Source organism: Sceloporus occidentalis, unplaced genomic scaffold, assembly GCF_023333645.1.
Source record: "Sceloporus occidentalis isolate IW3139 unplaced genomic scaffold, rSceOcc1.0.p SCAF_1, whole genome shotgun sequence".
Classification (NCBI taxonomy): Eukaryota; Metazoa; Chordata; class Lepidosauria; order Squamata; family Phrynosomatidae; genus Sceloporus; species Sceloporus occidentalis.
The window spans coordinates 58,946,579-58,960,585 of NW_028316981.1; the positions used below are offsets into that span (position 1 = coordinate 58,946,579).

The 14,007-nt window shown below is 40.7% G+C and overlaps 1 protein-coding gene across 18 annotated transcripts in view; it reads left to right on the forward strand.

Annotated features, from left to right (window-relative positions):
- The window catches only part of ERC2 (ELKS/RAB6-interacting/CAST family member 2), a 741,540-nt gene that overhangs the window by 403,498 nt on the left and 324,035 nt on the right, over positions 1–14,007 (forward strand). The window lies entirely within an intron of this gene.

Below are 14,007 nucleotides of genomic sequence, written 5' to 3' on the forward strand. Positions count from 1 at the left end.
AAGGAAGGAGACTCTGCCCTCCATAACTGCCATCCGCCGGCCTGAGAGGGAGTTCACCAGGCAGGTCCAGCTCCATCAGGACTAGCCTGAAGGAAGGAGACTCCGCCCTCCATAACTGCCATCCGCCGGCCTGAGAGGGAGTTCACCAGGCAGGTCCAGCTCCATCAGGACTAGCCTGAAGGAAGGAGACTCTGCCCTGCATAACTGCCATCCGCTGGCCTGAGAGGGAGTTTACCAGGCAGGTCCAGCTCCATCAGGACTAGCCTGGAAGAAGTAAGAGCCCTCCCTCCAATCCATCCGCCTTGGTCCAGGCCTCAGAGGGAGAGAAGAACCACTGGACCTCATCCCCTTTCCCTCCACCATTCCCTTCCCTTTTTATGTCGTGTCTTTTAGATTGTAAGCCTGAGGACAGGGAACTGTCTCATTAAAAATAATAATTGTAAGCCGCCCTGAGAGCCATTAGGGCTGAAGGGTGGGATATAAATACCTAAATAAATAAATAAATAAATACAGTAAAATAAAGTTATTAAAATAAATACATGTATGTGCCTAGAGCTTCTTTTCAGACTTTTCCTAGCAATGTAGGAGGGAGGGAATAGGGAGCAGGATGTGAAGTCCTTACATTCTTTATTCATGTAAAGTATAGAATGTGTGAATAGGGCTTTGATTAATAATAATAATAATAATAATAATAATAATAATAATAGGTTTTATTTATATACCGCCCAATCACTGGGAATCCGAGCGGTTTACAATAGAGGGGATAACAGACAGTTCCCTGCCCACAGGCTTACAATCTAAAAGACACGACACAAAAGGAGAAGGGAATGGTGAGGGGGGGAGGGGATCAGGTCCAGCATTCTTCTCTCCCTCTGAGGCCTGGACCAAGGCAGATGGACCGGAGGGAGGGCTCTTCTTCTTCAGGCTAGCCCCTGATGGAACTGGGCCAGCCTACTCTCTCCCTCAGTCACAGTGTAACAGCACTTGCTTTGTAATTTGGGACAAAATGCTCCACATGAAGAACATTATATGATAATGTAGTGTTTTCCCCGTGGGAAATTATTAATTGTTTTTAACTTTTTTAAACTTGTTTTTAACTTAGCTTTTAAAAATAGATTATTATATTGTAACTTTTGTATTAAGAGTTTTTATTATTATTATTATTATTATTATTATTAACCTTTATTTATACAGCGCTGTACATACAATCTTTTTAACTGAATGGTTCCCTGCCCTCAGGCTTACAATCTAAAAAGACACAACACAAAAGGAGAAGGGAGTGGTGGTGGGGAAGGATAATACATGTAAAATACATAGCAATACAGGAAATGATTCAATAAAACAGACAACAAAAGAACATCAAATAGCAAGTGACAGTTATGCAATGCCTGGGAACACTTCTCTGAACAGGATGGTCTTCAACTCCATTTTGAAGCTGGTTAAAGAAGTAAATTGTATTGTGCTTTTAAAATGTAAACTGTCTTGGATCCCATGCAGGGAAAAAGGTGAGATAAATAAATAAAGTGCACTTGTAGTGCTGACAAAGCTTTTTTCATTACCCCACCAACCCCAATATCTTGAAGAGGATTTTTCGTAGCTTATCATGACAACCATGACTTTAGTGTGTTATCTCTGGAGGAATATCATGTTCCTAAGGAATGCCAAAATGGTTCAAATCTTTGTGACAGGCTAAGGATGATAAGGGCATTTATTCGTCATGTTTTTAAAGTAGATTTTTGGTACCAGGATATAATGAGATGGAAGGGAAGATCAGTTTTTTTATAGGTGTTATAAAGCAGAATTGTTGCAAAGGTATAAGCCTCCCACTTTATCACTATACTTGTTTTAAAGTGTGTGTGTTTGGGGGGGGGGGGGGAGACAGAATGAAATTCAATGTCCTCCCTACTTTAAAGATAAGTATGCAAAATTACAGTATGTTAAATTTGCAACAGAATCTTTGAAATTGATAATCTCACAAAGAATGTGGGAAAATCTGTAATATGGTATAAATTGAAAATCAAAACAACCAGTATTTTGTATATTGTATGCATCCAAAAAGGGCCAGCATAGTGTAGTAATAGCTTAAGATTCCAGGAGGCCAGGGTTTGTATCCTTGCATGGCCATGGAAACCCTCTGGGGGGACCTTGGGCAAATCACACTGTTGCTGAGAGAGAAAAAATCATGGTAGGTTTACCTTAGGGTCACTATAAGTCAGAAATGACTTGAAGGCACATAGCAGCAGCAGCAGCAGCAACAACAACAACAACACATTCAAAATAAACAGTCTATTCAGATTTTTTCATCTCTCAGCAGCTGTCTGCCCGTATAGATCAGTCTCATATTAGGCTGGCTTTCTTCCTTTGCTTAGTATATTTCCGAAGTTGTGAAGTCTGGTATGTCATACCCTAGGTATACTCTTGGGATAACACCATACCTGTCCCTAGTCTAATCTATTTCCCTAATTAGCAAGATCTCAGTATCTTCTTGGTTGGCTTCATCATCTTCTCTCCCTTTCCTGCAGCATCCACTGAGCCTCGCTATGGCATTTTCCCCAGAGCTTCCATACTCATGAGAAAGAATGAAATAAGGCAGCTGGGGAGCAATGCCTGGCAGGGATTCTTGACCTTTGTCTAATGATGTTATGAGCAGTAGCAATTCAGCACTGCCATCCCAAGTACCACTCCAGCTGACCCAAGGAGGCTCAGGCTGCATCTGTACTGCAGAAATAATCCAGTTTGGCACCACATTAACTGTCAAGGCTTAGTGCTATGGAATTTTTGAACTATAGTTTGATGTCGCTCCAGAGTGCTCTAATGGAGAAAGCTAAATGTTTAACACAACTGCAGTTCCCAGAATTGAGTCTTGGCAGTTAAAGTGGTGACAAACTGGGCTATTTTAATGTTTCTTTAATGGGCACTTATGTGCCCTTCATCTACCTCCCTCTTTCTAGCACAGTCTGATGCACAGATATGGTTTTCTGAATACTGGTAATTAAAATAAACCATCTCACTCAGTCATAATAGTAGCAGCAGTAAAATAATAGGTGGTGAAAGTTCTTTACATTTTAAAGACTTCTTCTCTTTTTCATAGGGACTACATAGATAATGCACCAGTTAAAATTATGATGATTATGTGATACCAATTACCAAATATTTCAGTGCATTAAATACTTTCAGAATGGCAGTAGATTTAGGGGTAGGCTAGATTATTTCTTGTTTTGTTAGTCTATAATTTGTGAGGGACTTTTTAAAAACTGCCTATTGTTTTGCAGTTACCTGATTTTAACTAAAAACCACAGCCACTCCAAATTTAATGCTAGAGGTAAAAGACAGCAATGTTGATAGTTAATTCAATATGTGAATAGTAAATATAAAGAGTAAAAAACAAGAGAGGAGCTGATTTTTAATGAAAACATAGTATTTTCTCAGAAGATGACAAATTTCAAATATATCCTGTAACACTGATGATGAATTCTTGTAATGTCAGAATGTAACAAGGATAATTTGATTGGCTGTATTTTAATATTTTGGAAAATTAATTAATTGGATTAGTGAAGACAAAACTTTTTACATATCTTCAATTTAATTATTTAAATAATGCTGACAGGACATATTTTGTGACTTTTGGCTTTTGTGACTCTTGGCTTGTAGCCAAATCTACATGAATTGTATACTTAAGAGCTTTCATTATGATTTCCTATGCTTATATTATGTTAACATTTTGTCTTCTGACCTCCTCTGGCTCACATTGCCAAGATTCATCTTAATTTATGGTGTATAATCAGTTGTCTACTTCAGTTTTCCTTATGAATATTTCTTAAGAATGCTGACTTATTTTAGGTTTAGAGTGAAAAAGGATGACAACTTAATTCAGCAATGACTAACTGTCACTTCATATGTGTGTGTGTATGAAAGGAAGAATATTTGAAAGTATTTATTGAGAGAGAAAATGTTATGTAAAGGGAAAATCCCATCTTGTATTTTGACCATAGTCTGAAAGGGAAGGATAGATGTAATGTTAGCAACTGGCATGTGTTTATGTTCTTCTTTAACCTTTAGAGCTGATTATTTGATATTACTAAATGAATTATACTTGAACAGCTTTGTGGTTCTATTTCTTCCTCCTCCTGCTCTTTTCTTCTTCTTGCATGTCTTCAAGCCAATTCCAACTTACGGCAACCCAAAGGTAAAGCTACCATGGCATTTCCATGCCAAGACTCTTTGAGGGTGATTTGCCATTGCCTTCCTGCAAAAGAGGAAAAGAGGTCATCCAGTGGTTTTTCACGTCCAAGTGGTATCTGAATTATAGTCTCCCAGAGTACTAGTCCAAAACTGAGCCACTACACCATACTGGCTTTCTAGGTGATTTACACTGATGGTTATTTTGCTCACTTGTCAGTGAACATAGATACTCTCATCTATCATTATTATTGTATTGCATTAAATATGTTTTGAAATTTTTCTCAAGCAAAATAGAACCTAATTTCACGGTGGGGCTTTTCATTTGTATTGCATGAAGTCAACTGGAAATTTTATTGGGATGAAAAGTACTTCTTATTATTCTTGGAATTACAAGTTTGAATTTGGTGTGCTTCCATTGCATTTTAGGAAAAGCCACTGGTAGTTCAAGAAGAGACTTAATTTCGGTAAAGTGGCATGCACTTTTCTTTGCATTCATCTGATGGAATTTGTATAGTATCTATGTGAGTGGAGCTGATCATCTGGATTTTTCACAAGGAATGAACACACCTCACTGGAAGTGGGGGACGGAGGAATGCAGTTCTTTGGAAATGAAATACATCCTTGGCCTCAAATGTGACTATTGGCCCCTAAGTGTTACATTCTCTCTGAGGAAACCTTATTCATTCAAAGTTCTCTAAGCCAATGCTTAGGTGGCTGAGTATTGGTGGGATTGGCAAATGTACCTTGCCCCAATTAGCCATTACCAATTAAAATATTAGGACTGAATCGAGTCTTTGAGTCAAATTAATAGTGTGGTTACAAAATAGGAGAAAGGTAGTGGTCCCTGGTAAGAAGGCCAGAGTATATTAGAGGTTATAATGATAATGTTTTGTGAAGTGGAATGTTTGAAGACATTGATCATATGTACCTATATAATTTATAAGTAACTGGCCTAACAAATTAATGGTAACAAATTAATGGTGAAGAAAGTTCTTGTTGATTAGTCCAGCAACAGTGTTCATGTCATAGGAGTTATTTTTCATTTCATGATTGGTATACTTTCATGTATTTTGTATAATCTTCAGCAAATAGGGAGTATATTTATTGTCTCAACAAAACATATCCTTTGAAAAGTGGAACACTTGGTTGGTTTTTTACAGCCTGTGGTGTGCTTTCATTTAATTGTAGAATCCATGCTGAGAGCATAGAGAGTCATATCCCAAATTAAATACAAACAAAACAGCAGGATGTTGATACAACTGTGACTTCCACAGGAAGTAGTTAGGATGTTAATGTGGCCTTCTTGGAACATGGGTGAAAATTTTCCTGTAACTTTTGTTTTTGCCCTTTAGATCTGTTACACAGCCAATCTTGACTAACTTTTTTGACACCAAATTCATAGTGCCATACAGATTAAAAGAATCCAAATGAAGGGTTTGTTCTTCACTAACATGAAGATTTTTGTTTTAAATAAAAGGAAAGAAAGCAATAAACTCTTTCAGAACAGTTTAAGTAAACAATTTTCTTAGAAATCCTCTGTAGTTATTTAAAAAATATGCTAACATATTGCTATTCTTTTAGAGTATATTTATATGTGCTTTATAGACTATAGCAAAGCCTTTGACTGCATGGATCATGAAAGGCTATGGAATGTCCTTAAAGTAATGAGAGTGTCAACACATCTAATAATAATAATAATAATAATATGTTTTATTTATAAACCGCTATTCCAAATAGATCATAGCGGTGTACAAGAAAATTATAAAACAGTACAAGAAAAATCTACAATTAAGATACACTGTATCTTCAGGCTAGCCCCTGATGACATTGGGCCAGCCTGTTCTCTCCCTCAACGGCCGAAAGATGACAGTTATGGAGGGAGGGCACTCAGTCTTCAGGCTAGCCCCTGATGACGTTGGGCCAGCCTGTTCTCTCCCTCAATGGCCGAAAGATGACAGTTATGGAGGGAGGGCACTCAGTCTTCAGGCTAGCCCCTGATGACGTTGGGCCAGCCTGTTCTCTCCTTCAACGGCCGAAAGATGACAGTTATGGAGGGAGGGCACTCAGTCTTCAGGCTAGCCCCTGATGACGCTGGGCCAGCCTGTTCTCTCCCTCAACGGCCGAAAGATGACAGTTATGGAGGGAGGGCAGTCAGTCTTCAGGCTAGCCCCTGATGACGTTGGGCCAGCCTGTTCTCTCCCTCAACGGCCGAAAGATGACAGTTATGGAGGGAGGGCAGTCAGTCTTCAGGCTAGCCCCTGATGACGTTGGGCCAGCCTGTTCTCTCCCTCAACGGCCGAAAGATGACAGTTATGGAGGGAGGGCAGTCAGTCTTCAGGCTAGCCCCTGATGACGCTGGGCCAGCCTGTTCTCTCCCTCAACGGCCGAAAGATGACAGTTATGGAGGGAGGGCACTCAGTCTTCAGGCTAGCCCCTGATGACGTTGGGCCAGCCTGTTCTCTCCCTCAACGGCCGAAAGATGACAGTTATTGAGGGAGGGCACTCAGTCTTCAGGCTAGCCCCTGATGACGCTGGGCCAGCCTGTTCTCTCCCTCAACGGCCGAAAGATGACAGTTATGGAGGGAGGGCACTCAGTCTTCAGGCTAGCCCCTGATGACGCTGGGCCAGCCTGTTCTCTCCCTCAACGGCCGAAAGATGACAGTTATGGAGGGAGGGCACTCAGTCTTCAGGCTAGCCTCTGATGACGTTGATGAGGAATCTGTACTCAGGACAAGAGGGTACTGTCAGAACAGAACACGGAGAAACAGAATGGTTCCCAATTGACAAGGGGGTCAGGCAAGGTTTTATCCTTTCACTCTATCTGTTCACCTTGTATGCAGAACATATTATAAGAAAAAAACAGAAGAAGGAGGAGCGAAAATAGGAGGAAGGAATATCAACATTGTAAGATATGCAAATGACACAATAGTACTAGCAGAAAACCTCACAGACTTGGAACACCTACTAAGGAAGATCAAAGAAGAAAGCGCAAAGGCGGGCTTAATGTTGAACATAAAGAAAACAAAAATAAGGACCACCAAGGACCTTTACAAGTTCAACCTAGAAAATGAAGAAATAGAAATAGTAAAAGAATTCCCATACCTGGCACTAAACATTGATAGACATGGGGACTGCAGTCAGGAAATCAGAAGAAGATTAAGAATGGGGAAGGGTGGCTATGAAAGAACTAGAAACGATTCTGTTAAGGAGGTGTTGGGTATGGGGTTGCAGGAATTAAGCAGAGCAGTGGAGGACAGAGAGTCTTGGAGATGTCTCATCCATAAGGGTTGCCATGAGTCGAGATCAACTCAAGGGCAGTTAACATCAACAAAACATGGGGTATCATTTTAATAATAATAATAATAATAATAATAATAATAATAATAATAATGTTTATTTATATACCGCTTTTCCAAAGTAGATCAAAGCGGTGTACAACAGGTAGTACAATACAAAGTAAAACAAACAAACAAACAAACATAACAGGCCTCTCTCCCCCCAAGATGGTGGCTGAAGGGAGGGCTTTTCTTCTTCAGGCAGGCAGTTGGAGCTTGCCTGCCTCTCTCCCCTCAAGATGGTGGCTGAAGGGAGGGCTTTTCTTCTTCAGGCAGGCAGTTGGAGCTTGCCTGCCTCTCTCCCCTCAAGATGGTGGCTGAAGGGAGGGCTTTTCTTCTTCAGGCTGCAGGCAGTTGGAGCTTGCCTGCCTCTCTCCCCTCAAGAAGGTGGCTGAAGGGAGGGCTTTTCTTCTTCAGGCAGGCAGTTGGAGCTTGCCTGCCTCTCTCCCCTCAAGATGGTGGCTGAAGGGAGGGCTTTTCTTCTTCCAGGCAGGCAGTTGGAGCTTGCCTGCCTCTCTCCTCCCAAGATGGTGGCTGAAGGGAGGGCTTTTTTGGCCTTTTGATATAGATTGCAAAAGTCTAGTGCTTTAAAAAAATGCGACATAGAGTGCAAGTGTTGTTGTTAATATAGAGTGCAAGTCCTCTGACCTCATTAGATATGCCAGAATGGCCGCCAGTTACTCAACATGAAGTTGAGTTCCTGATTTCTATGATCAGGTCTGGAAGAGCACCAGGCCCACAGTTAATCATGCCAGAACTTCTTAAGATCAACATCATATAGTGGGCTAGCAACCCTCATTACCCATATAAATCGGACAGTTCAGTTACCAAATAGACAGACAAAAGTACCCATATATAAAAAGGGCATAAAATGATCCAGCCAATTATCACCCCATCATTCTTTTATCAGTAGTGAATAAATAGGCTGACTGAATGGATAAAGGCAGAAAAAATTAACAACAACAACAACAACAATTTATATCCCGCCTCTCCCTGTATTGGATCGAGGCGGGTAACAGCAAAAGAAAGAACAATAAAATCAAGAACATAGAACAATAGATAAAAATACAATGAGCTCCCGATTCCCACTTCCTCCCTCCCCTAAAATTAACATTAAAAGCAGTTCCCAAACAGTGGGCGGTAAAATCAATCAGAAAAACAGATCGGTTCGAAGGGAACAAGTTTAAGCAAGTGGAGAGTGTGATTAGGGGGTCAGTTTGGGAAGGCCCACCAGAAGAGATCTGTTTTTATTGCCTTTTTAAAGGCCTCCAAAGATGTTAGATGGCAGATCTCGTCCAGCAGATCGTTCCAGATTATTGCGGATGAACAGGCATGGTTTAGAAAAGGAAAGACAATAGTTGACTATTTTGTAATTTTGAACCGTCTGTCTGAAAAATATACAAATGCCCTAAATACCAACTTGCATATTGCTTTTATGGATTTAAAGCCAGCTTTTGATTCTATACCCAGAAAAAAACTTTGGGCTAAACTGTTCAGCACTACAATTGATAAAAGACTACTCTGGTTAATTATGAATCTATATAGCAATACAACAATACAGGTAAAAACAAGGTAATCTAACTAGGGACATCCATACCTGTAGAGAATGCAAGGATGCATTCTGGCTCCTACCCTGTTTAATTTATATCTGAATGATCTGGCTAGACATATTGTATCATATGCTTATCACTCCAGAACTGGTCTCAAGCAGCATCTCTCTACTCTTATATGCTGCTGCTGCTGCTCTTCTCTCTTTTACTAGAATCAGAATAAGACGCCTGCTAAGAGTATTTATGAGGTACAGTGAAGAAAACCAGCTAACTATTAATTATAATAAATCCAAAATTATGATTTTCTCTAAAAGCCGTACTGTAAATGGTTGGGAAATAGCAGGCCATAAAATCAAACAGGTTATATGTCTTAAGTATCTAGGTATAAATTGTCAAGCAGCTGGCTCATGGGTACTCCATCGGATTGCAACTGTCCAGTCTGCAAGTAATAGCAGCAAACAATATCCTGGGTTTTTTTTTACACCAAGAGAGGTCAGTTTATACCTGCTGTATGTAAGGTACTGCAGGCTAAGATTCTCCCCCAACTAATGTTTGGCATTCCAATATGGATATTGGGCTTCTCTCCATTTGTTGAACAGGATCTACCAACCTTTCTTAGAAATTTATTTGGAATTCCAAAATGTGGGTCATCAGCAGTTCTGCCATTGGAAGCTGGATGTACATTAATGGAATGTACTGCATGAGAATTGGTTCCAAGATACTGGCTAAAGCTCACCTTTGCAGGCCCAGAAATATGCTATGTTAATCTGTTATGGAAGAACTCATATAAATCACAAACATTCATAGAGGTCCAATAGACCTTCCAGACATTTGGCCTCTCGGATAGTTTTCTTTGTACAATACATTAAATTGAACAACAGTGAGAAAAATATCATACAGAGGATCAGAGATATTGATACCCAGCATTCATTATCAATTGCCAACATGACCTGTTCTCCCATTAATCTAGGTTTGGCATTTAATCCAAAGGGTAGTGCAAATTACCCAAAAAACCTCACAGTTCCCAAATGCTGTTTGGCATTTACTAAAGTGAGATTTAATGCATTTCCATCTGCAGTAATGGAACGTTAATTCCAACAAGTTGAGTATAAGAATTAACTGTACCCCTCCTCAGGTCTGCCATGATTAAAGGTTGACTTGAGGGCAGTTAACAATAACAACAAACACACACAAAAGTGAAGCCTACATTATTCATTCACAATCCCACCATATAGATTTTTAAAGGGTGCTAAATCTCTGCAAGCTTTATGAGGAAAATTAAGCAATGTACTTACAATACTATTAAAACGTGCAAGAAAGATTTAAAATTGTTTTGTCATTATTTGAGGTATGTGCATGTATTAAAATAAATACCTGTATATGAAAACCCTGAGGAAATAGAGGTATTCTGCCAAGACTGATCTCAGCCAAAATTACCCTGTATTTAAGATCATTGGAAACATGCTTTTTCCAAGTTTTATTAACTGAGGAAATAATAATGATCAAAATGATAAAATAGGATGATATTTATATTGAACTAAAGCCAGAAAGGGAATGTGTGGGCCTCCATCTCTGATATGATAGTCAGGAGTACTAACAGTTCAAAAGAGAGCAGTCACAGTGAGGGAGTGGCCGACTGGAAAGGAAAGCTAAGCTTCTGTTTTCAGGAATATCTTTCTCCCCTTACCCCCACCCGCATTTCTGAGGCTGACTGAATTACACCCTTGTCTACTGAAACCCTCTTAGTTTAATTCCCACAGGCCTCAGTGACACCTAGGGCAGCACTGATCAACTGCAGGCTCCGGCATTGCTAACCTCAGCCAACAAACTGATTATGATTTTAGCAGATGTTATAAAATAGAATGGGTCAGTTTTCCCCTTCTTTAAATAGCAAATGCTTCATGTTTAAGGCTTACAACATTACAATTTTATAACAGGAATGAAGCTCTCTCCTGTGGGATATTATTGCATATGTTACGTATAGAGATTTATAAGACAGAATTGCTAAACAAGTGAAAAAGACTAAATTCATATGAGTGAAGCTAAATGGTTACCGTGTGACTTGTTGTTGTTGATTTTTGACAAGACACTTGGCTATGAATATTAGAAGTAGGGATGCAGAAATAATGCAAGTGCTTAAAATGCCCTGTCTGGGTCTTTTTTTCCTTTTATTGTGAACTCACTGTAGTTCCAGAATTGGATTCTGTGCTGATGCAGGACATCTTCAGAGCATTGCATTTTTTTTTAACCTAAGGGGGCAGAACTCTTCTTGCCTGTTCTCTAGAACTGTTGAAAATTCCCATTCAGTTATCTTCTTGCTATATCTGTCTGTTATTCAGTCATCATATTATATATATTATTGCCAATCCATCAGAACAATAATGCAGGGGGCTGTAAGATGTGAGATAACTGTAGCTGTGATGTTCCAGTAATTTTAATCTAGTGTGGTCATAACAACATCTTGTAGTGAGATTATGCAATTTTTAAAACTGTTTGCCAGCTTTATTTTATTTCAAATTAAGAAATGTTGAACAAGTGTCATCAGTGCATTGATTATGCTCAGCTTTTATTTTTCTGTAGCATCTGAATCATGCTGCTCTGAATCAGTGTCTGGATATAGTTATCAGTTTAACAACAGTGAATAACCTGGCTGAGGCCCGTTACAGACCGCCCAAAAGGGGCGGTCTCAGGCCGCTGCCAGTTGCAGCGCGGAGGAGCCGCAGCAGCCAAACCGCGCGACTCCTCCGCGCTGCAAAAAAGGAGCGCAAAAATCGCGCTCCTTCCGGCAACCCGGAAGAGACGTCGCAAGTGCCAAAGCACGCACTCGCGACGTCTCTTCTGGGTTGGGACGTGCGGACACAGAGCGTCCGCTACGTCAAGATGGTAGCGCCCATCTGTATAGGGAGCCGCTATCTTGATGTATTGGTTACGCGCGAGGGGCAAGGCGCGTCCGGAAGCACCGCCCCTCGTGCGTAATCGTGGCGCAAGGACGGCGCCTCTTAGGCCCGTCTGTAGCGCGCCTGAGTCTTGATAAGACAGATCTTCTGAGTGTTGGTGATTCATAAACCTGGAGATTGGAGTGTTCAACTGGTCTGGAAGGAATAGCACTCAGTGTAAAAGAAAGGTTTGTAGTTTCAGAATGCTTCTGTTATTGGAGTCCCAGGTGACCACAGTTGCCCAGAGCTCCCATGACCACCTTTAGTTTATGTGCCAACTATGCTTGTTCCTGGATAAAGATAGTCTTACCATTGTGATTCAGGTTCTGGTAGCCTTAGGTTCTGTGACCTTAGAATTGGATGATTCTATGCTGGGCTGCCCTGGTTTAGATGCTTCAGCTGGAGTGGAATTCAACATCCTTCTCCGAGCACTTTGCTATATACCAGGGGTGGGCAACTGCTCGGATTAAGTTGGTGCATTGAGTTTTCCTGGAGACCTTGGAATGATGCCCCTCACTGCAAAATTTGAAATTTTGTAGCTCTCAAGGGATAAATTTTGCCACATTTCTGGCCTTCTCTGGGCCATTTTTACTAGTAGTAATAACCTGGAACCCCAAATCCTAGGTGTTGGGGCCTTTGGGGAAAGGGATTGGTAATTTTAGGGGCCACACTTCCCCCACTCTCTCTCTCTACACACACACACACACACACAGAGTATATAGCATAGACAGCTATATATTTAAACTGCACTGATTTACATTCAAAGTAACACTAAAAGTCTTCATTTCTTCAGGAACAAGATATCTTACAGCTAGCCTTCCCATGTATAATGTTACCTTCATTGGATTGGTGAGAGGCAGTAAGATGTGGCTTACTGGTTATTCTGCAACCAAGAAAATGCCATCCTTTACTATCCCCAAAGATGTGCCTTCTCAGTGGTGTTAGCCAGCCTCTGACACATATTGTTCTTAGAAGTGGACTACATTCAGATTTAAATTCCTGTTGAAAACATACCTGTACATGCTGAACTTCCCCAGCTGTTGGTTGCTGTTTTTTTCAAGCCCTGTGTCTCATTTGCCTATAACTTAATACTGTTACTGACAGATTGTGTACAAGTGCATGTAACATTGTCTAATGGAGCCACAAGAGCCAGCATGGTCTAGTGCAGTGGTTCCCAACCTTTGGCCCTCGAGATGACTTGGACTTCTGTTCTCATCATTCCTGGCTGATGTTCAAGTTGACTGGAGCTTCTCAGAGCTGAAATGCAAAACAAATGGAGAGCCAAAGGTTGGGAAACACTGGCCTAATGTTTTCAGTACTGGACTAGAACTCTGTGGAGGCCAGGGTTCAGATGCCCACTCTACTATGGAAACCACACTAATTGATCTTGGACAAGCCACATTTTTTCAGCCATTGAGAAGATGGCAATGGCAAATCTCCCCTAGATAAATCTTGCAAGGAAATCACTCTGATAGGGTCACCTTGAGTCAGAGCCAACATAGCTTAAGGTACATAACAACAGTCAATGGGGTCAACCATACTTGATTAAAAGCTAATATGAAACTGTAAACTCTGAAGATGTGGTGGGAAAGGGCAAACATTGACTCCTCACAAGGCCATAAAAACTCCTGTTTATAACATATAGAGTGGGACAGACTGCAAAGTAGAAGAAGCTGTCCCTTGTGATTCCTCAAGAAGAGATTCCTCAAGGAACACCTTGGGTGCCTTCCTTAGTTGTGGGATGAATGTCCACTTCCCTTTACCTGACATCCACTCTGTATACATCGTTAATCAGGACATGATGGGATTAAATACAGTGGGGACAGAAGAGGAGCAACCCATTTAGGCTGTAGTACTTCTAAAGGAACCAATATGTCTTACAAACAGTCTGATCATTGAAGTCTTCCTGGACTTCACAGACCCCCAGTTCTGTGAAGCAGAATAAGGCTGCGCATGCTAACTGATCAAAAACCCACCCATGCATCCAGTTGTACTTCAGACATA